A 23,802-nucleotide genomic window follows, 5' to 3' on the forward strand; every position below is an offset into this window, starting at 1 on the left:
TGTGATCACAAAAGAGAGCTTTCAGTTGTGAAAAAATACCTAGAAGACAAGGAAAGAAAAATTAGACACAGTCTGAGTGAGGAGGAAGACGGGTTGGTTATATGGATCCAAAAAGGCCGGATTTGTGTCCCATATGTTACGCAACATCTTAACTTACTTGATGCCACTTCTGTACGTATTTCAACCCAAACCAGGATGTTTGGACAGATAGTTTTATAGCATGAGCAGCTTCTATTAATCCTAGTTTTTGTAGGAACTCGCAAGGGAAAAGAAAGAATGGATGGACAATAAAAACCAAAACAGGAATTCAGAAAAAGAAAACCAATGGACAGTGTGGCCTTCTGTTTAAGCATTCACTCAAATGTATGTTTTAAGACAAACCATTATCTTTTCCCTTTACCTAACTTTAGGAGTTGTGCTGTCTGAACCTGACAAAATAACTTAGTTTGCTCTTCTTTTATTTGTGTTTCTACATTTGTTTCCAGATTTTATGTGGATTTGGGAAATAAACGTAGTAGCAGACCGGGTTATTGCATGAGGATTCCTTTCTCTTTAGCAAGGTATCACACCTGCAATCATCCGTCTCTGAGGGGAAATGGATGTCTAAATTGCGTACAGGGCAGTTTGTACAATCACAGGAAGACAGGAGCGTGGAGCGAGCCGAACCCAGACTAATTGCAGGATGATAACGGAGCATTTTGGCTCATCTCGTCCTGGCAGCCGACGCCATAATCACTGAGAACCAGATCCAATCAACTCCCTCTGAACCGTTTCATCGCTGGGAAGATTCCAGGTCCTGACCCAGATCAAACTGCAGATAAAGGGATGTTCTTCCCATGAATTCAGTTTCCTTTCTGCTTCTCTAACTTGTGTTATTTGTCTAAATCTCTTTGGATTCTCCTCAACTTAATTGGGGTCATCTTGATAAAAATGATAAGGATCAAAAAGCAAAACATGGAGCCACATTTGAGATATATTATCTGCATCAGAAATCAGATTAGAAGTACTTCATTTATTCAGAGGCGGAAAACTGGATTGCGTTACAGTCTAAAAAAACAATTTAGAATAAAATACAAATTTTAATATAAACATCCCGAGGTTCATTTGCACATTATACTACAATAAATACATTACAGGCGTAAAAACATTCACCTTTCAATATATTTAGCAGTGTGTTGATAGCAATAATGATATTAATGCTAAAGATCTGATTACAGCTGGGAAGCTACGGCATAATCATGCAGTCTGATCGCCCGGGTTATAGCATCAGGCTACTTTAACAGGGTTATAGCTGCTGACAAGTGGAGTCAATTATAACTGATTACACACACACACACACACACACACACACACACACACACACACACACACACACACACACACACACACACACACACACACACACACACACACACACACACACACACACACACACACACACACACACACACACACACAGGCCTAATTTGCAGCTCGTCAGACCGGAGAGAAGGGTTAGCGAGGGAAAGTCTCAGTTTAACCAGAACGTCACGGCTGAGTCTGTGGCGTTAGCCGGGGGGAAAGCGGGACGGGGAAATAAAGGAGGAGGACAGTAAGGAGAAGGATAGCGTTAAAAGATAAAACAACAACAACAACAACAACAACAACAACAACAACAACACATGTCATATGATATGTATCAGAGAATCTGTGCAGCCACATAAAGAAGAGAGTACTCATTGAAGTATTTCCATTTTATGCTTCCTTTTGTTTCTACTCCACCTCTTTCAGAGGATATTGTTCTTTTTACGGCTCTACCTTCAGTTAAAAACACTCTGCAGGTGAACAATATTTACCCAACTATAAATAAACAATTCAAATGCAGGCCTATTCTTATGGATTAATTCCCCTGATGATATGAAAGTAAGTAGTTGTCATCAAGGGATTTAATATTAATATTCCCACAATAACTGGCCATACTTTTTTACTGCTACGTCCCACAGAGTATGGACATTTATTTTGGGGGCTTTCACTGCTGCACGCATAACAACACATCGTTCCACAGGCAATCAACATTAAAGTTAACAAAAAGAAAAAGCAAGCACATCAGAATCTGTCCTCTAAAAAGTATGTCTGCATTTTAAAGTATTTAATAACTGTGAAGCACATGAAGGGCATCAAGTGTTTCAAAGTAAGCATGACCCTGATTGCATTTATGCTAAGCTTCCTTTAGAGGTGAGGAGAGAGGGAACAGGAAAGGAGGAATAGGAGGAACCTGATCTGAAACGGAGTATTTCATGCACAGATGTAGCAGAGATGGGGAGTCAGGGACAGCAGGATGCATCTGAAACAATTTATCTCTGCTCCAACACTAATAGATTAGCTGTCAGTTATCATGACGTGTGTGTGTGTGTATGTGAGAGAGAGAGAGAGAGAGAGAGAGAGAGAGAGAGAGAGAGAGAGAGAGAGAGAGAGAGAGAGATGAAGCACATTTAAATATTCCCTCATTGGGCCGATGACAAGTATGATTTGTCATGAACCAAAATAAAAAGCTGGAAGGAAGAAAGAGAGAAGAATTAAAGAGGGTGGAGAGAGAGAGAGAGAGAGAGAGAGAGAGAGAGAGAGAGAGAGAGTGTGTGTGTGCGTGCCATCATATTGATGATATTACTGGAAACATTAATATAGACAGCCTTATTATCTGTGAGGCATGGGCTGCGCTGCATAAGCATTCCACCACATCTAATGTTCCCCACACACACACACACACACACACACACACACACACACACACACACACACACACACACACACACACACACACACAGTAGCTGCAGGCGGAGAAGTGATATAGAGTTTTAAATAAAATAGAAACTTTTTAGTATCAGCTAAAGATGAAGAAGAGGATGAAGAGGATAATGAAGAGGAGGGTGCAGTGCACACAGTAACCAGCAGGGGGAGATGAAGCATCGGCTCAGCTAATCATTAAATAGACACCTAAAAGGAGAGGATTGTGCAATAACATGTCTGATTTCTACCTTTTAAACACCTTAAATGTCACGTTCTGCACGACTGGCCAATCATGATCAGGCATGACACTCACACACATTGTATTTCATTATTTAGTCTTTAATTTAACTTGTATGTGGAAAAAAAGTAACACACATACATATTTATTAAAATCTGAGGGCTTTTATGACTCATAAATGGTGAACTTTTATAAAAAATGCAGGAAAAATGTCACACACACTACTTCCTGTAGCTCATTCATTATGGAAATGCAAGGGACTTCTGCTTATATGGTAGCATACCAGCTTCAGTGTGTGTGTGCACGCGTGTGTGTGTGTGTGTGTGTGTGTGTGTGTGTGTGTGTGTGTGTGTGTGTGTGTGTGTGTGTGTGTGTGTGTGTGTGTGTGTGTGGGTGTAGACACTGGTTAAACTCAGACTAATCTATTGCAGCCAAATGTACACACACACTTGCCGCTTTCAATGAGCGTTTGTTCTGGAAAATGTCACACACTCTTACAACTGACTCTCATCTTTTTATTTCCTCCTCTTCTTCTTCTCTTCTCCCACCTTTCCTACCTCCTTGCTTCCTTTCCTCACATCCTTCCCTTGCTTCCTTGTGTCCTTCCTCTTTTGTCGCTCTCCACTTTTTCCCATTCATCTCCTCATGATGCTTCTGTAATTGAATCAGTGTGTCCCTTGGATACTGACTCCCACAAACACACTGTGCAGAACACACACACACACACACACACACACACACACACACACACACACACACACACACACACACACACACACACACACACACACACACACACACAGTGCAGACCACAGTAGCTGGCAGAGGCACCAGGTGTCTGCGTTTTGATGGATTGTCCGTGTCCCCATTCACACACACACACACACACACACACACACACACACACACACACACACACACACACACACACACACACACACACACACACACACTTCCATTCATGTCCCTTGGTACAGTTGCACAACATGCAGTATTCAGTGTATTGCATAACATTTACACACTGTAATATCATTATGTTCTATACTGGTATTACTCTGGTGGAAAGATACCCCTTTTACTGGTATTTTTCAACATATTTATCATTAAATAAGGATCCCAGTTCTTTCTCCACCACTAAGTAGAAGTATGAAACCGTAAATCGAGACACTCGACCCGAGTGAAGTAAAGGAAATTCACTGTTCCGCCACAGAGCAATAATTTGCATAGAAAATATTACCAATAAAACCAGTAACTAAATGCATTGGAGTAGAAAGCAGAATCCCTCTAAGAAATTAGCACATATGTATTTAATTCAGAAAGAATTTGAGATATGGTGGAGGGTTCCTCCCAGCTATTGGACTTTTTTTGGTGGATATTTTGCATTTTCAGAATAAATCTAACACCTGTAGCTTCAGGTCTGTGTGTTCTAAGGAGAGAGAGAGAGAGCATCAGGAGGCGTGAGAAGGTGGAACTCTCGCGAGATGTGGAGACAGACAGACACGCAGCGAGCAGAGATCTCAGAGAGTGAGAATCCTCCGCACATGAGGTGCGCGACACCCCGGGGAGAGGGGGACTAACCTAACATTTGGAGCAAACACGGTTTTATTTTTGTTTTTTTCTACGCACGCGGACAGAGACAGTCTTCCTTCAAAGGTAAGACACATCAAAGACTTCCTTAAACCCTTTAAATCCGCATCAAACGGCGCGAATTAACACCTGTAAGCATCCGTAATTGATTAATTAAGTCCAACTGTAGCCGTTCAAATGTGACACCGCTGCCTGTCATGTTGGGACCGCTTCACTCAGGAGATAAACCTCCGCCAGAATGTGCAATATCAGTTTTAACAGCCATGTTTGCAGCTGGCGGAAGCACATTTTCTGACTTTAGTGCGCATTTTTCTCTGCTCCATCAGTGGGTTTATTCTGAGAGACTCTCCCTCCCACTGACTCTATCACACCATACATACTGATCATATGTTTACCCAGAATCCCTCTCTGATTTCTGGGTGTTTGAATGGGATTTCAGTGTGTGTGTTTTAATGATGCTGCAGGTGTGTGAGAGAGAGAGAGAGAGAGAGAGAGAGAGAGAGAGAGAGAGAGAGAGAGAGAGAGAGAGAGAGAGAGAGAGAGAGAGAGAGAGAGAGAGAGAGAGAGAGAGAGAGAGAGAGAGAGAGAGAGAGAGAGAGAGAGAGAGAGAGAGAGAGAGAGAGAGAGAGAGAGAGAGAGAGAGAGAGAATGCTTTGGGTGACTGGTGGGTGGTTTATGTATCCTGACTCTATTGACTAATGCTGCTCAGAGAGGGGGTGCAGATAGAGAGAGAGTGAGTGAGTGTGTGTGTTAGAGAGAGAGAGAGAGAGAGTGTGTGTGTGTGTTAGAGAGAGAGAGAGAGGCGTGCTGCGGAGTTTGTGTGGGTCTCTGTTCTTTTACACGTTCATGCGTTATTGCGCGTACATGACATGGAGGTTGTGCAGGTTTTTTTTAATGCGCGTACACGTTCTCTGTGTTTACATTCAGACCTTTGCGTGTACACGAATAAGACAAGACACATACAAGAAAACACAGAGAAAGAAGAATGGATGGAGCTGCTGTGTGTGTGTGTGTGTGTGTGTGTGTGTGTGTGTGTGTGTGTGTGTGTGTGTGTGTGTGTGTGTGTGTGTGTGTGTGTGTGTGTGTGTGTGTGTGTGTGTGTGTGTGTGTGTGTGTGTGTGTGTGTGTGTGTGTGTGTGTAAGGGTTTTCCCTGCATATTAACCCCCTCTCTTCACCTAAAGGAAAGCAGTGCACCCTCCTCTCTCAAAATGTCAGGCCAAACATTAAGTTTCTACTGCTGTGACAAACACACACACACACACACACACACACACACACACACACACACACACACACACACACACACACACACACACACACACACACACACACACACCGCGGCGGATGAGCAATAATTGCATCTTGAGATTTGATTAATTATGGAACAGCGGCACGTCAGCAGTTTTTAAACCGTCGCTTGATTTCCTGTTTCTGTGAAAGAATGAGACTGAAGTCATTTCCTTATGATCAGGAGTAAATGAAATAGTTGCACAATCATCATTTATTGTCGTGCACTTCAGGTCTAGGTAATAGTTTTTCGGGGTGCAGTAATAATTTGATCAATTTAAACTGAATCGGCAACATTTTATAGGCATATCTTCAGGTAAACACACCTGAGTGTCCGGCTTCCTGCTCCTGAAATGTGATCATCTCCTTGGACTTACTATAGTTGTGTTTTTCATATCGATCGATCGATCAAGCAAATTGAAGACGTCACCATGTGCTAGTTGTGCTTCTTTCTTGCACTGTTGACGTAAACGTTAATAGATGTGCAGATAATAAGTTGAAGCAGCAGCACTTACCCTCAAACAGAAATCCAGAGCAAACTAAAAGATTTTCAGGCCTGTTTCAGAGCTTTGTTGGCTCCAAGGAACGGTCCTAATTCTACTAGTCCAAGTGAGGGTAAGAAGCTAATTGAACACAGCACGCTTCCTCAGAGGCTTGTGTTTGTGGATTGTTGGTTAATAGTTATTTGCAACCTGTCTTGTAGAGCTGGGCGGTATGACATAAAGACACTATAATTTTCCAATGCAGGATGTTCACCGGAAAGTGGGCGGGGCTTAATTTAGACCGGAAGTGGCGTTAGCGCCTCATGCTATATTCCTCTGGAAAAACTTCCTGGTGTTTGTGATCTCGTTCCATCGTTGGCTTCTCCTGTGTTCTTCAGTGTCCGTGTTTACATTTAGCTTTACGTTATGCTACTACGCTTGAAGCTGAACCCCAGCCTGCATCTCAGCGGTGCGACAGTGAAAGGAGTCCCCTGGCGCGACCTTTGCCTCTTTCTCGACGGTAATTTGACAGTGATGCAGGTTACATGAGTTTTCAAGCATGTTCCTTGTTCGCTAATGACCAAAAATGAGTTGCAGATTGATGATTACCAGCGTGCATTTCAGGTGTTGGGCGTAGTTTTGGACAAATGGAGAATGATTAAGCAACATTTCCAAGCCATTCCTCTGGGTTCAGCCTCAAAAATGTGAGGATTTGCTGCTTTCTTCTGCTTCATGCTTTTATAAATGGAATATGTTTGAGTTTATTGACTGTTAGTTGCACTTTGGAGATGTCAAATTGGGCTCTTTTAGTGAATTCCTTGCACTATTGATGAGAAATCATTGGTAGATCCGAAGAGAATGAACAGACGCACTTCTCTGCAAAACTTTCTTAGAAAAAATTCAACCCAACACATCGAGTCCGCTCAAAGGACGAATGATCCACCTCTGTTTTTGCAGATTCTGAACACGATAAACTGTCAGTCTCTTCCTGTTTCTCCGCTCTGATGTTTGTCCTGGCGGTGTTGATTGCGTAATGGATCACACTTCAGCGATCCCCCGTCTCTTCCTCACCCCGCTGCTCCTCTGCAGCCCCACAGATGGATGCAGACGGAGAGCCAACCTGACTGCAAACACGTCTCCTCCTCCTCCTCCTTCCTAAAGACACTAAATACTTTATCTATCATGCAAAGACAATGACATCCTTTGGGCTCATACACAGAGAGATGGAACTGAAGCTTTGTGAGACTGGATGTTTGTTTAGAGATGGATTCACCAGCAGACCGTGGATCAGCTCTGTAACACATGTGAGAATAATGGATTTAAAGTGGTCTCTGGAGTCACCTGTGTGTGTGTTTCAGGGAGAGAAATGTCACTACAGATATCATGAGCTCACTTTATCTATGTACCAGTTAACTTGGCTGCAGATTACCTTTTCATCTGAGGAAGAAACACCTTGGATAAAAGCACCTGGGGCTCAGTGGAGAGTAACTGGTATCATTGTCCGTATTTATTTCCTCTCCTGGGACATGTGTCCGTGCTTTAACGTTCAAAAAGCTCTTCATTTTTCTCATACTGCACCTCTTTTCACCCTCTGTCTGAAAACCAGAGCCCAGTCTGCTCTGATTTGTAAAGCTCTATTGTGATTGGTCAACCAGCTTAGAGATGTCCCGCCCCTTTAGCCCATATTGGAGCGCTGGCCAATAGGAGCGCGAGTGATGTCACTGTGTTCCGGAAGTAAACAGAGAAGTCAAATGGAGCGTTTCAGGTGTACTTTTTGTACTTCAAGTTTGTTTTAATGCTAATAATTTTACTTAAGTTGCATTTATTTGCATTATTGTGATTTTTTCTGGTATTTAAGGTCTTTTTCTTTGGTCTTTTTTGTGGTTTTTGAGCCTCTGTTTTGCTTGGTTGAGTAATTCCCGGACAGTTTCCTCCTCTAGATATTGATTGAAACGTTTTGTCCCGAATCTCTCCTCTCCTTCAGCTGCAGCTCCGTACGATACCCCTGATCACTCGTTGTGTCTCCCATGTGATGAGGAGTAAAAGTCATTCCTTTATTCGGCTGTTTTTGGATTCCGCTCGTCTCTGACCTGAGTGGGTGAGGACTGTTTTTACACCAGCCTCCCTCCCTTCCTCTCCCTCTTTCTTCCTCCTCCACCTCTTTATTTCACGGTAGATGGATGGAGAGTTTGTGATGGTTTTGTGCAGCAGAGTGGATCGCTCTTCATCTTCTTACTCCCTTTCCTCCTCATCGCTCTCTGATCCCCCATTCATTCTCCCACTTTTTACTCCATCATTTCTCTCCTTTAATGACTATTTTTTCCACCAGTTTTCCTCCATCGCTTCTTCCTTGCCTCCTCTCTTCTCGTTTATCCTCAGTCATCTCCTTCCTTCTTTCCTTTCCTCACCTTGTCTCCTCTCCTAATCTTCAGTCTCCTCTTCTTTCATCTTCCTTGTCTCTTCTTCTTCTTCTTCTTCTTCTTCTTCTCCCCCTTAGTCCTTCCTCCCTTCTTCCCTTGTTTCCTCTGGCTTCCTCTTGTCTGTTTCATTCTTTTATTCCTCACCTCCTCTTCCCTCTGACTCCCCTTTTTATTTCTCACGTTCCTTCCTCCTCATCCTCCTCATCTCTCCGCTCGACGTCGAGTGTCTCGTCTCTGCTCTCATGAAACCCCCTTCTCCTTCCTCTCCCCTCTCTCCTTGTTTCAGCTCTCGTAACATCTCCCCTTCCTCACCCTCTTTTCCTTTCCTTTCCTCACCTCTTCTTTCCTGTTTCTCTTTAACAACCCTCAACCTCTTCCCTCTTCTCCTCCTCAGTTGAAGTCATTTCTCCCGTTTGATCTCGGTTTCTCCTTATCTCCTTATTCCGACCTCCACTTTGATCTCCTTATTTCCTCTCCTGTTCTTCCACCTTTCCTTGTCTCCTCACTGTTGCCTCCTTCGTCTCTCCTTTTGTTTCCTCTTGCCTCGTCTCCTCTGCTATGATATGAAGATGTCATGATGACCCTCTTAAGAAGCAAATGATTGCAACACACACGCACGCACGCACACACACACACACACACACACTGATGGGTACTTTATATTCATATATGTGAGCACACATGTGAGCTTGGGACACACACACACACACACACACACACACACACACACACACACACACACACACACACACACACACTGTTAGTGATGTACACACTCAAACTGAGCAAGTTATTCAGTCAGGGGGAGTGAAGGGCCCTCTCCTGGGACGTGTCTCCGTGCTTTAATGTTCAGAAAGCTGTTTTTATTTTCTATAAAACTCTCCTTTCTTGAATGATGACCTCACTGCTTAATCCCAGACGTCCATTACCTCCTTGAGCAGGAAAGAGGTGTCCACAAACCTCTCCATAAAAGCACATTTCTGATCAATATGAGACCGATCTCTGGTATTGTGGGGAAACTGTCTCTCATTAATCGCCCGCACAGGAAGTCCTGAGGTCTGGGATAAAAGCTGCAGCTGCTTTTGGTTTTTTATTTACGTCTGATCGTGCAGAGGAGCATTTCATTCCCGGATCAGAACGAGATAAAGACGGCGTGTCTCTCTTTGTGTGTTCCAGTCCAGGCAGACTGAAGCCTGAGCAGCTTCCTGATGAAATGTTTAATTAGCTAATGTTTCCAGGCAACCAGCACACACACACACACACGACTCTGGTGTGATGCATCATGGGACGCATATGAGAGGGCTGCTATATAACAGCAACAATATCAGGATCAGAATTATAATATTGGGATTATTTTAGGGATATTTCAGCGGAGATTTGCGCGATATTGGAGGGATTGATTGCTTTTGCATCCTAATTCTTATTACCATTATTGGATGTTTAGTAATATAATATAATAACGTTCTTAATGTGTAAGTATTGCTAAATATATGTTTCAAATACTTTATTTTTATATGTATTTTTGATATCCACTGTGACAAATTATAAAAAAACATCCAAAAATATATAAAATATATACACAAAATTATATATATATTATATATATATTATATATATATTATATACAAGTATTTCTTATGAATTTAATAAAAAACATCTAAAAATAATATTCAAAATATTTAAGAACAAAATAAATACGAATATATTAATTATTTTTCTGTAAATGTTTTTTTGTGTCCGTATCTCTTGGTACAAATGGTAATCAAAGAACTTAAAAAATAGTTTATAAATCAAAGGTTTTTTTGCAATAACGTATGTTTGATGACATTATGGGATGGAAAGGGGAAAATATTCTGTGATTTATGGAGGAATATAGGCCGTAAATGTGTCAGCAGTGTCTAAATCTTTTTAACTTTGAATGGATTTCAGATACTTCCGTGTATTGACCCTTAAAATACACACACACACGCACACACACACACACACACACACACACACACACACACACACACACACACACACACATTGACACAGGTTCATGTAGTTCATGACCTGCAGATGTCTCCTCATCGACGCTGCAAATCGAGTGGCTGCAGGTTAACTTATTTAGTCGATACTCTTCCTCCTTCTCTTCCTTCTCTTCCTCTCCTTGTGTTGCACAGATTTCCAAACATGTGTGCATCTGCTCTGCACGTGTGTGTGTGTGTTTACCTCCATCTGCGCACTTGTGCACAGGCTTGTTAATATTCATTGTGTGTGTGTGTGTGTGTGTGTGTGTGTGTGTGTGTGTGTGTGTGTGTGTGTGTGTGTGTGTGTGTGTGTGTGTGTGTGTGTGTGTGTGTGTGTGTGTGTGTGTGTGTGTGTGTGTTCATGCAGGAAACACGAAGCCAATTCTGCTCTCCAGCTCAGTTTCCTAATGCGTGCTAACGGCTAATAAATTCACTCCTGTTTCCTGAAATCACGCTGAGTTTGGATAAGCTTCTTCTTGCAGGTGTTTCTAAACCTGTGCGCATCACAGGCTTATTAATATTCAGTTTGTGTGTGTGTTCATGCATAAAAAACGCAGCTATTTCTAAAAGTTATCGATATTTCAAGGACTTGCGCTCCAATCCCAGCTGTGCGTCACCTTTTTTAGTGTCCCCTGGTTTCCGTTACGTTTAAAGCTTCTTGCAGTTTGTCCTAATGGAAATGTTTTGCGTGTTTGCACCTGTGAAGTAAAATGATATTTAAGAAAAGGAACCAAACGTCATGGCTTCTACCTTGGTTTTTAGCATTGATATGTTAGCATTCAGTTAAAAGCATGCAAGACAAACTGGATGTCCCCACTGTAAAAAGACTAACTGCAACTTCCTGCTTCACTTTTGGTGCAATATTTTAGAAATGCCTCCATGCAGGAGTGTGTGTACGGAGCGTTCCCTCCTCTCAGCCCCTGCAGTGAGTTGGAGTTGCTAATCAGACGATGCAGGGTGAGCGATTTCACGAGAAAAGCTTTCCCTCGGAGGAACAGCAAACAGGCAGTAACCTAATAATAAAAGCACATTCCCCAACACTAAGTGCACACACTTGTATCGACATGCCTTAAACCCAATCCATTACTCGACAAAGACAAACCAGCAGCAGCACAATGAGTGTCCGCTCGCTGAAATAAAGCAATTCATTCTGGAGTTAATGCGCAGGAAACGCCGTCATCCACGGACAATGAGAGAGGGGACTCTCCGACACAATGGACTGGACTTTATTTCATGTGTGTGTGTTTCTCCTGTAGGTGTGTAACCTTTGCACGTTATTCGGAGTGACAGCTGCTTCTGTCCTCCTGTGATTGTGTGTTATTGCACAGCGGGATCGTGAGGTAATAAGGGAGAAAATATGGCAGACATTTGATGCTTTTTAAAAAGTTATTTGAACACATTGTTAAACTGTGTGTGTGACGGTGCTGTCTCCACATGCTGTGCAGTTTATAGTTTGTTTTGCGTCCAATCTGCAATGAAAATTCTCCTCCTGTTTTTCCTGTTTTGCTCTGGAAATGATACCACTGTTCATCACTGGTGCAAATAACAACTTTGTGTTTGACTTTATTGACATTCTTTAAATTATAAATAGCAAAAAACATCTCTAAAATATCTGAAAGTGTTCCCGACCGGGTGGAAACGCACTGCTTTTTGCCAAAAATACCTTAATATCTTGCATTAAACAGAGATTTTTGACACTTTTTGACTCTTAGCTGCACAGTGTTTCATGTCTTCTGTTTCATATTCATGTCCAAACTGCAATAAAAAAGAGCTTCCTATGTAAACTATTTTTGTCAGGGAACAATAATGAAGTAATTCACAGCCGATCTGGTCTTAATGACAACTTTTGGATTAACTTTATTGACACATTACAAAGAAAAAAGACCAAAAACTGCTTTTTAAAATTCATTAAATGATGACAGGGTGAGAAATTAGGCTGTGAAGTTTGTCATAAGACCTATCCTCATCGTCCTGCTGTGTACTCATGGAGTTTATATCTCCCTGAAGATGAAATATAATAAAGCAGCGGTGTCTCAGGTGTTGTTGTTGTGACGTCTGTCCTCTCAGAGCGCAGTGTTTGTCAGACTGACCCGACAGTAATGTCCTCTCTGTATCACATTAACCTCCCCGCTCCCACCACTGCTCACTGCTCAGCTCCTTCAGGAAATATCTCGTTCTTCAGTCGCTGCTTTTGAGAGAATCACTTTGCATCTAGTTGGATATTTGTTTCAGTGTTTCAAGCTGCACATTTGTTGGCTCAAAGTTCTGAAAATGTTGGAATTTTCTACATATTTTTTTGTAGTTCTTGTTGAATTTAATACCACACTCAAAGATGTGATTTTAAAGTGTATACATCTCTTGCACATGATTTACTTTACTGTAGTTATTTCTATGTGTTCACGTATGTGACGTTTTCAGCACCATGGACAGCGACTTTGAGACCCAGTTCACTGACCTGACCTTTCTGAATACGCACCGGGCTGAATGCTTACACAGTTTCATTTTCAGGAGGCTGAGTGTGCATTTCTTTATTACCAGTAGCAAAACCAACATTTTAAAACAGAAAAACAACAAAGAAAGTGAGAAACGTTTGAGTTTTATTGAAGCAGCAACAGCGGTCGCACCGTTCATCTCCTCGTCTGTTGCATTGTCTCCTCTTCTTCTCACCTCTGCAGAGTGAGTGTGTGTGTTTGTGTGTGTGTGTCTGTGTGTCCCAAAATGGTCCATCTCATCACTTCCTGTCTCCCTCGCTGTACATCTCCCCGCCTGTCTCCTCTGCTCACTCTCCTCCTGGCCGACCGCAGCATGCAAATAGGATTAAAAATTAACACTCGGGGTGTGTGTGTGTGTGTGTGTGTGTGTGATGTCATTGTTGTCTACCTCATTTAATGGTGTGTCTTGGCACCGTCTTTTATCAGCGGATTTAAGCGGCAGCACAGCTTCATCTTTACTTTCTCTCATGACCTCACCACTTTTAGCCTCTCCTCATGCTTTTATTTTGAAAATCCACACTGAAGAATTAGCATTTTCATTTAAACGCCTTTTTTTTCTCCTCGTGTTTATTTCATGTTTCCTCTCACACATGCACATGTCGAGGTGATCTCAGCTGACAATAAAAGCATGCAGACATGCACACCATGCAGCTCCCCCTGTCTCTGAGGAGACTATAGGTGGTTTTTGGTCAACTTTACTCCCCGTATTCACCCTCTCTCTTTAAGCGCTTATAAAGGAACTACAGCACGGTCACATGACTTCACGTCTCCACCGCTGAGCTAAAGGCGGCTAATGTTGGGCTACAAAGGAACTACAGCACGGTCACATGACTTCACGTCTCCACCGCTGAGCTAAAGGCGGCTAATGTTGGGCTACAAAGGAACTACAGCACGGTCACATGACTTCACATCTCCACCGCTGAGCTAAAAGCGGCTAATGTTGGGCTATAAAGGAACTACAGCACGGTCACATGACTTCACGTCTCCACCGCTGAGCTAAAGGCGGCTAATGTTGGGCTATAAAGGAACTACAGCACGGTCACATGACTTCACGTCTCCACCGCTGAGCTAAAGGCGGCTAATGTTGGGCTACAAAGGAACTACAGCACGGTCACATGACTTCACGTCTCCACCGCTGAGCTAAAGGCGGCTAATGTTGGGCTATAAAGGAACTACAGCACGGTCACATGACTTCACGTCTCCACCGCTGAGCTAAAGGCGGCTAATGTTGGGCTATAAAGGAACTACAGCACGGTCACATGACTTCACGTCTCCACCGCTAAGCTAAAGGCGGCTAATGTTGGGCTATAAAGGAACTACAGCACGGTCACATGAGTTCACGTCTCCACCGCTGAGCTAAAGGCGGCTAATGTTGGGCTATAAAGGAACTACAGCACGGTCACATGACTTCACGTCTCCACCGCTAAGCTAAAGGCGGCTAATGTTGGGCTATAAAGGAACTACAGCACGGTCACATGAGTTCACGTCTCCACCGCTGAGCTAAAGGCGGCTAATGTTGGGCTATAAAGGAACTACAGCACGGTCACATGACTTCACGTCTCCACCGCTAAGCTAAAGGAGGCTAATGTTGGGCTATAAAGGAACTACAGCACGGTCACATGACTTCACGTCTCCACCGCTGAGCTAAAGGCGGCTAATTTGGGCGTGATGAGGCTCATTTACAGTAGACACTTGCTGGCGGAGTGTTTTCCCCTGCAGTCAGAGGGTTTCTCCTCCGCTGAGGGGGCATCAGCTCAGTGGGGGGTCCCAGCTTACAGACAGGTGTTAACAGCCGCTTTGCATCTCACTCATTTAGTGACTCACTCACTCACTCACTCACTCACACACTCACTCACTCACTCACTCACTCACTCACTCACTCACTCACTCACTCACTCACTCACTCACTCACTCACTCACTCACTCACTCACTCACTCACTCACTCACTCACTCACTCACTCACTCACACACTCCCTTTAGAGGCAGAAAAGCTGTTTTTTTATCAGTTTTTTTATGGTAATGATTTGGCTCCTGTATGGTGAGACTCTTTAGAGTCATTACGATTCCAACCTTTCTCATGTGTTTTGTGCCTTCTTGGTTAATAAGTGTTATTTTTTAACATTTTTTTAAACTTGTAATTCAAATAATTCACCCTCAGCCTCCTTCCAACGACACAGTGTGGAAACCTTAAATGTGAGCTCGATATTAGCTTTAAAATCCATTACCATGTGTTATGTTTTCTTTATTTTAACATCTGGTGTTCACAGAGGAACGTTTCTGCTCAGATTAAATTATCCGAACCTCCATTGATCCCTGCAGAATAACTGGGCCGTTGTGGGAGCGCCGGTAATAGGATTGGGGAAGACGAAGCAGTATAAAGCACTCAAACAGAACAGAAAATAATCAATACGGAGGAGAGAGTCGTTTCAGCGCAGCGTAATGCACAGAACTGCAGAAAACAATGACCGCCAGTTCCTGAAACCTGCGCTCGGTTATCATGTTTAACTGTACAGATCTATCGATGTTCAGCAGATAAATGAAATGATTTAACTCCCCTGTTGATCCTATACTGTCTCCAGTGGTCACTCAGGTTTCCCTGATTATAAAACACTAGAAAAGGGTGGAAAAAAGAGGGAGTTTGTACAGTTTTAATGGATTATTTTTGGAGCAATTTATGGGCGAATTAAACATGAAATAAATAAAAACACTCAATTAAAATAGAAATGCATCAAAATAGCTTTACAATATTCATTTAAATTAAGTCATTTTCACTTTACATACATGAAGAGCCCATAATCCTAATTTTAAATCTGCATTTTTGTGCTATTGCCCCAAAAAACTTGAAAAAAAGCTCTTATTTTGAAAAACGATACCTTCACTGACTTCATTAGGTCGACTTTCACAAGCAATTTTCTCTTAATTGGTCATTTAATTTGGACATTATTTCGATTTATAGTGAATTAAACATTTTAAAGACTGCCGGATAATGAATGATTAATGTTTAAATTATTCATTATATCCATTTGCTCACAGCGACGCTGCAGGTTACCGTCTTTGTGCGGCTAAATGGGATTTATACGTCCTGCAGAATCAGTGTCAGATTCCTGGTGTGTGTAAGTTTGTGTATGTGTGTGTGTGTTGAGATGCAGTGGAGTGTGTTATTGTGTCGGGGGTATTTATCTGATGCTCACAGTTCACAGTGAAGAGCGGCGGCTTTTTTATTCAAGGACGTTTCTACACTCAGCGGCTTTTAAAAAAGGAAGTTATTCCTCTGGTATCAAACTGAGGAGTCAGACCGCTTCACCTCGACAGAGAAATGAGCAGCAACCTTTGGATCTAGTAAAAAAAGAAGTAGAAATAGAAATAATTATATTTAAAAGAGTCAGTTTCCCTTTGTTTTCTCCCTGTCAGACAGCTTGAGTTCAACATGTGATTAAATTGTTGATGTTTGCGGTGTGATAAACTCTGAGGCGTGCTTTTATAGTCATGTGCATCAGACAGACAGGAGTTATGGCCGTGTTCTCTAAAGCGTTCGGTCGTAAAGGAGCTGCAGATGTATTTTAATGTGGTATTGATTTTTGCTGATGCTTAAATTAAATGTCAGAGCTCTGATGGTCTGTGATGAGCAGCTGCAGACACTTCATAAAAACAAAGTAATAAAAACTCAACAAAAGAGGACATAGTCATTACCAGCTTCATAACTGGGACATGTCTCCATGCTTTAATGTTCAGAAAGCTCTTTATTTTTCTCATACTACCTGTGCTGCAGCACCTCTTTTCACCCGCTGTCTGAAACCAGAGCATTTATGTGCACACAAACCATAAATAACAACCTGCAGTAGAAGAAAACCCCCAAAAAGCAGAATACAGGGCCTCTTTAATCTGTTGGTTTTACTCAAGTGTGCTGAATCATCCAATTCCTTCCTACTTTGAATAAGCGCAGGATTAAATGAGTCCTAAAGGAAGCAAAACACATTAAATATGTATATAAATATGACTTATTTCTTACATATTGCAGTAAAAGTGTGCATGCTGCTGCTGTTCCTGCAGTGAGAAGTGAGTGTGTTCTCGGTGTCGACGCTTCATAGATAGAATCTAGAGAGATGGAATCGGAGGATGAAACCCTCTTTATTAGTCACATACATGCACACAGCAGAGCACACACAGTGACATTGGTCCTCTGCATTTAACCCATCCTAGTACTAGGAGCAGTGGGCAGCTATTGTGCAGCGCCTGGGGAGCAATGGGGAGGGGGGATTGGAGGTGTCCGGTGCCTTGCTCAACGGCACCACAGCAGGGCCCAGGAGGTGAGGTCAGTCTGAACATCACCATAAACATGTCTGAGAGCCCAAACTGATGCACGGAGAGCCATACATTGATCACACACGCACACACACACACACACACACACACACACACACACACACAGACACACACACACACACACACACACACACACACACACACACACACACACACACGTACGTATATTAAACGTCAAAGAACCCAATGCAGAATTTATATGATATTATTTTAACTAAATAAAAAACATAAATAAATGTTCATATTTTTATTTTTAAATAATAAAATAAAACTGTTATTTATTTATTTTTTGACTCGTTTGAGTTTAAACAAAATATCCTTTAATCTGTTGTGTTTATAAAGTAATTACAGGAACTAAAGCTGTGAAAGAAATACATTACAGTCAGAAAGTATATTAATTTATTGACCTTTATTAATACAAATAAAAATAAAGTTTAACAAGAAAAAGGAGGGAAAATATTAAATGTAAAAAAATCTAAATAAGTTTCAAAGAAATTAAATAATAAAATGTCCTTTAATTTAAAAGAGATTTATTCATTTGTATTTTAATTTATTTATAGTTTTATAACTTTTTAGTTGTTTATGCAAACATCTAATTCCTAAAAGCTCCAAAAAAGATGACATTAGATAAAAAAGATGACATAAATTCCTATAAATTTGACCTATAAAGTCAATGTGTCAATTTAATGTGCCTGAATACTCGTGTAAAGTACCTTAAATATGCACTTAGCACAGTTACTGGAGTAAACGTACTTAGTTACAGTGTGATCTCAGAGCTGCATAATTCAGAGTGGGATTGTGCAGCAGGCTGAGTTTCTCGCGGCTATATTTAAACCGCTTTGTGTGGAATTATTAATATTCACTCCGTCTCTGCAACGCGTTATATAAAGGAGGTGCATGTTCCGATGGGCCGATACTGGAGAGGAGTAGCTCGGGAGGAAATGAGATTTATGATCACACACACACACACACACACGGACACACACACGCGCTGCAGGCTGAAGGAAAGCAGGAGATGGTTTTATGTTTTTCTCTAGGCCTCAGGGGAACAGTTAGAGGAACAAGAGGTCAAGTAATCTCCTTTATCCTCTCAGGAAATATCCAAGAAAAACTACGACACACTTCTACTCTCTGTTTGGATCTGAAGTAATGTTGTGTTAAAAAAAATATGAATTACATGTCTTTATTTAACCAACAATAGACAATACTTTAGATTTGATGTCCGATATTTGTTATTCCAGACAGTAAATGAGCTGTTGCTTTAGGGTCGTTTTGGTTAAGAAACATTATAAATTAGGGGAAGAAATCCATGTTTTTATATCTGTGTGACATGTTGATAAAAGAAGAGTGTAAAAATAAAAACCTCACACAAAACTCAAGTAAAAAGAAATCTGAGTATAATAAAAATAATCCTACTGCTACTATAGGAATAATATTGTAAAAAGATCAAAATAATAATAGTGCAATTAAACTCTCCAAGGTACTCAAAGACACTTTACATTAACAACGTAAAATAATTTTAGAAAAGAAATAAAAAGCAGTTTGAAAAATGATATTAAAATAATGAAATAAAATGTGTATCAATGCACAATGAGTCAAAGTATATATTGATTAAAACAGGCTATAATATTGAATCATTTTATAAAACAGTTATTGAATGCATGAAGAATCAAAACTAATAACACGTGGTGCGTTCACTGTACACTTTTCAGTAATTATTTAAAGCAGAAATCAGCAATTTTTACAATGTGGTGCAAAAAATCCCAAATCTGAGTGAGCTGATGGTTTCCTTTTAATAAATGTCAGTGAAAGAAGACATCCTGATATGTTTGACACTGCTAATAAAAAACTTGTGTCCCAGGCTTTAGTCTGTGTCGGTTAAATGTGACACATGTTGATCCTCTCCAGCGGCCCCATGTCTGACAGTGAGCAGGAGACCCTGAACGCACCATCAGAGACGCTGTGGTTATGCAGGAGGGAGAACGTCCATGTAAGAACTGCAGAGCGGAAAGTGGATCCACACACACACACACACACACACACACACACACACACACACACACACACACACACACACACACACACACACACACACACACACACACACACATTCCTTCACATACCCTCTGTTTCCTCATCCAGTGCTTCATCACTCTTACTTCTCAGTGACCTATAGTTTGCAGCATAGCAACGTGTGTGTGTGTGTGTGTGTGTGTGTGTGTGTGTGTGTGTGTGTGTGTCTTCGCCCCAGGGGGATCCATGGTGTGTGTAGAGGGTGTGTGTGACTGATGGACGCCCCTCTGAGGACACTTCAGAAACACATTAGGTCTGATTAGATCACATGACCAGCGAGGAAGAGGAGGAATCTGTCATTCCTACTGCAGGTGTGTGTGTGTGTGTGTGTGTGTGTGTGTGTGTGTGTGTGTGTGTGTGTGTGTGTGTGTGTGTGTGTGTGTGTGTGTGTGTGTGTGTGTGTGTGTGTGTGTGTGTGTGTGTGTGTGTGTGTGTGTGTGTGTGTGTGTGTGTGTGTGTGTGTGTGTGTGTGTGTGTGTGTGTGTGTGTGAGAAGGATCAGAGAGAAACTCACAGGGGAAGTGACATTTGTCAGTGAAGACGGGCACATAAGTGTGTGTTTGTTAGATCTGTATGCTGAGAAATATGTGTGTTGTGAGTGTGTGACATTTCTCTACGCCCCACCAGCTGTGTGTAGATGTTAGAGCTGTGTGTGTGTATGAGTTCTAGTGCTGCGGGTGAATATTTGGATGGTTTATTTCTGTTTGTGTTTATATTTCAGCATCAGTAGTTTAAGTGTGTGTGTGTGTATGTGTGTGTGTGTTGTTTGTATTAGTGTGTTCATGGGAAAGAACAGGGGTCTGGGCGTCCTCTTTTTCCAATGTATAATAAAATGAAATGAGTAAAAATGTCAGTAAAAAAAAGAAAGATAAATAAAATAATATTTTAAATAATAAGATAAAATGAAAAAGTACAAAAAATCTGTAATAATTAATTATTATTATTATAAATTAATAATGATATTAATGCACAAAACTACCGAACATATATAAACAGAAAGAACATATTACAAAATAATAACTAATATTCATTTGTCTTAATTATAAAACATCTCCGTATTTTCATCTATTCTCACGTCAGACCTCAGGTCAGTTGTAAGACAGTCTTTTGGTTTCTCCTCTGCGGGAAAGCTCATCACCAAGAGAGCAGCCTCCACGGTCCTGCAGACCCTCGGCCCCTCTCTCTGTAATCTGTTCCTCTCTGACTTCCTCGTTTGATGTGGGCGTGCAACGATGATGCAACCCTCTGCAGCAGCTTCCTTTCTACCCTCCGTCGTGGATCTTACGTTAGATTGCACTTTATAAATGTGTGTGTCGCGCTGAGGCAGTGTTTGTGTTGCAGAGATGATCAGTCAGGACGAGAGCGGAGACTCAGACCCCGATGTTCCTCACACCGGAGGCTCTGGAGGCTCTGGAGGCTCTGGAGGCTCTGGAGGCTGCGGATGAATTATTACTCGTTCTTTGATCAGAGAGGTTTTGGTTTTGTCCAATTTCACACTCTTTGGGATTATATCCCTAAAAGCGTTGTATTTAGAGAGTAGTTTTGCACAGCGGGTAGATCTGCAATCTTTAATAATCAATCTGACTTCAAGCATAAAGTTCAAGGTCTGCTGGTGTGATGCTTTCAGGTGCTCCTGTTGAGCAGGTGTCTTCACTCTCAGTAACAGTTAAACTGAGCGGTGACCTCATCCTCACAAGTTATCCAAATCAAAATCCACTTTTCCAACATCCATGTTTACTTTAAAGAGTCCTCTCCTGCTGATGTTCAGGTGTATATCAGTATGTAGTGTCTCTACTTTAAAGAGTCCTCTCCTGCTGATGTTCAGGTGTATATCAGTATGTAGTGTCTCTACTTTAAAGAGTCCTCTCCTGCTGATGTTCAGGTGTATATCAGTATGTAGTGTCTCTACTTTAAAGAGTCCTCTCCTGCTGATGTTCAGGTGTATATCAGTATGTAGAGTCTCTACTTTAAAGAGTCCTCTCCTGCTGATGTTCAGGTGTATATCAGTATGTAGAGTCTCTACTTTAAAGAGTCCTCTCCTGCTGATGTTCAGGTGTATATCAGTATGTAGAGTCTCTACTTTAAAGAGTCCTCTCCTGCTGATGTTCAGGTGTATATCAGTATGTAGTGTCTCTACTTTAAAGAGTCCTCTCCTGCTGATGTTCAGGTGTATATCAGTATGTAGTGTCTCTACTTTAAAGAGTCCTCTCCTGCTGATGTTCAGGTGTATATCAGTATGTAGTGTCTCTACTTTAAAGAGTCCTCTCCTGCTGATGTTCAGGTGTGTATCAGTATGTAGAGTCTCTACTTTAAAGAGTCCTCTCCTGCTGATGTTCAGGTGTATATCAGTATGTAGTGTCTCTACTTTAAAGAGTCCTCTCCTGCTGATGTTCAGGTGTGTATCAGTATGTAGTGTCTCTACTTTAAAGAGTCCTCTCCTGCTGATGTTCAGGTGTATATCAGTATGTAGAGTCTCTACTTTAAAGAGTCCTCTCCTGCTGATGTTCAGGTGTATATCAGTATCTAGAGTCTCTACTTTAAAGAGTCCTCTCCTGCTGATGTTCAGGTGTATATCAGTATGTAGAGTCTCTACTTTAAAGAGTCCTCTCCTGCTGATGTTCAGGTGTATATCAGTATCTAGTGTCTCTACTTTAAAGAGTCCTCTCCTGCTGATGTTCAGGTGTATATCAGTATGTAGAGTCTCTACTTTAAAGAGTCCTCTCCTGCTGATGTTCAGGTGTATATCAGTATCTAGTGTCTCTACTTTAAAGAGTCCTCTCCTGCTGATGTTCAGGTGTATATCAGTATGTAGAGTCTCTACTTTAAAGAGTCCTCTCCTGCTGAAAATCAAATATTTTTATAGATGAACTCCTTATTATTAAACCCTCTTCGCTGAGCAGATGAGGGTTTATAAGAATCAAAACACTTATCATTGTTATAAAAGCTTCAAAAATGAAGAAGGCGATTACATCCTCCCCTCTGTCTCGTCTTTTGCTCTCTTGTTGCCTTCGTCTCGTTTCCTGTCAGTTTTGCTCGCGCTGATCAAAGCTTTCATCACACTTCCCACAGCGACAGCTCTTCGAGTGTTTGTGAGGCGGCTGGTTTCTGAGGGGAAGACGGACTGTTCTTCAGGTCTCTCTATCCCCTTCCTCACTGAATATTCATATTTGTCTCTCCTCTGACTCGCTGATATATATTCACGCTTCTTATTAAGGACTGTTTTTCACCTCCGTCTGTCTGCTGTTGTTTAATCTCCTCTCCACCTCTCTGTCTGCTCCATCTTTTTCCTCTTTCCTCTTATAAGAAGGATTTACATATTCTCTCATTTAAGGAAAGTTTCCCACTGAAATGTCTTCAGATTTCCATATTTACGTAACAACTTTGGAAAGAAATCTACATTTCATTCTTAACAACAATCCATTTGTTATTAGAGAGATAAAGTTGATCAATCAGAGCAGCTCTGGTTTCAGACAGAGGGTGAGCTGCAGCACAGGCAGTATGAGAAAAATGAAGAGCATTTTGAACATTAAAGCATGGAGACAGTAGAGGTTAGAAATATACAGAGTTACGACACATCACAGAGCCTGGGTTTTCCTCGACATCCCTCCTCTCAGCTCGGTGTGGTTTTAGGATCAGGACTGGATGTTTGGCAGCGCGGAGCAATGATCTCTGCAGGACTGATAGATACTTAACGGGCAGAGAAGGAAAGTCGCTTCACTTTTAATTTCAAATCACACCTCATTAAAAGTTACTTAGGCATCCAGGTGTGATCAACGAGCCGCTGGAACAGAAACTGATCACACACACTGAGGAGTTTACAGAAAATGAGTCGAATAATTTGCAGAACAATGTTGTGTGTATGGTTCACCCTCAACTATCTTCCTATTTCACTTGCTAAAAAAACACACACACACACACACACACACACACACACACACACACACACACACACACACACACACACACACACACACACATTATTATTGTCAATCTGTTGTTCCATAATTAGAAATCTTCTGCAACAGCAACTGTCTGTGGAATATGTTATATTGTGTGTGTGTGTGTGTGTGTGTGTGTGTGTGTGTGTGTGTGTGTGTGTGTGTGTGTGTGTGTGTGTGTGTGTG

General features: G+C 41.6%; 1 protein-coding gene across 1 annotated transcript in view; it reads left to right on the top strand.

Annotated features, from left to right (window-relative positions):
• Nucleotides 1–4,549: 4,549 nt before the first annotated feature.
• Nucleotides 4,550–23,802, top strand: part of trpc5a (transient receptor potential cation channel, subfamily C, member 5a) — a 74,506-nt gene continuing 55,253 nt past the window's right edge. Inside the window, exon 1 of the mRNA XM_063901031.1 lies at nucleotides 4,550–4,657. The gene's annotated coding sequence lies outside the window, so the exon portion shown is untranslated. The remainder of the gene's footprint in view (nucleotides 4,658–23,802) is intronic.

This window comes from Eleginops maclovinus, chromosome 14, assembly GCF_036324505.1.
Source record: "Eleginops maclovinus isolate JMC-PN-2008 ecotype Puerto Natales chromosome 14, JC_Emac_rtc_rv5, whole genome shotgun sequence".
In the NCBI taxonomy this organism is placed as follows: Eukaryota; Metazoa; Chordata; class Actinopteri; order Perciformes; family Eleginopidae; genus Eleginops; species Eleginops maclovinus.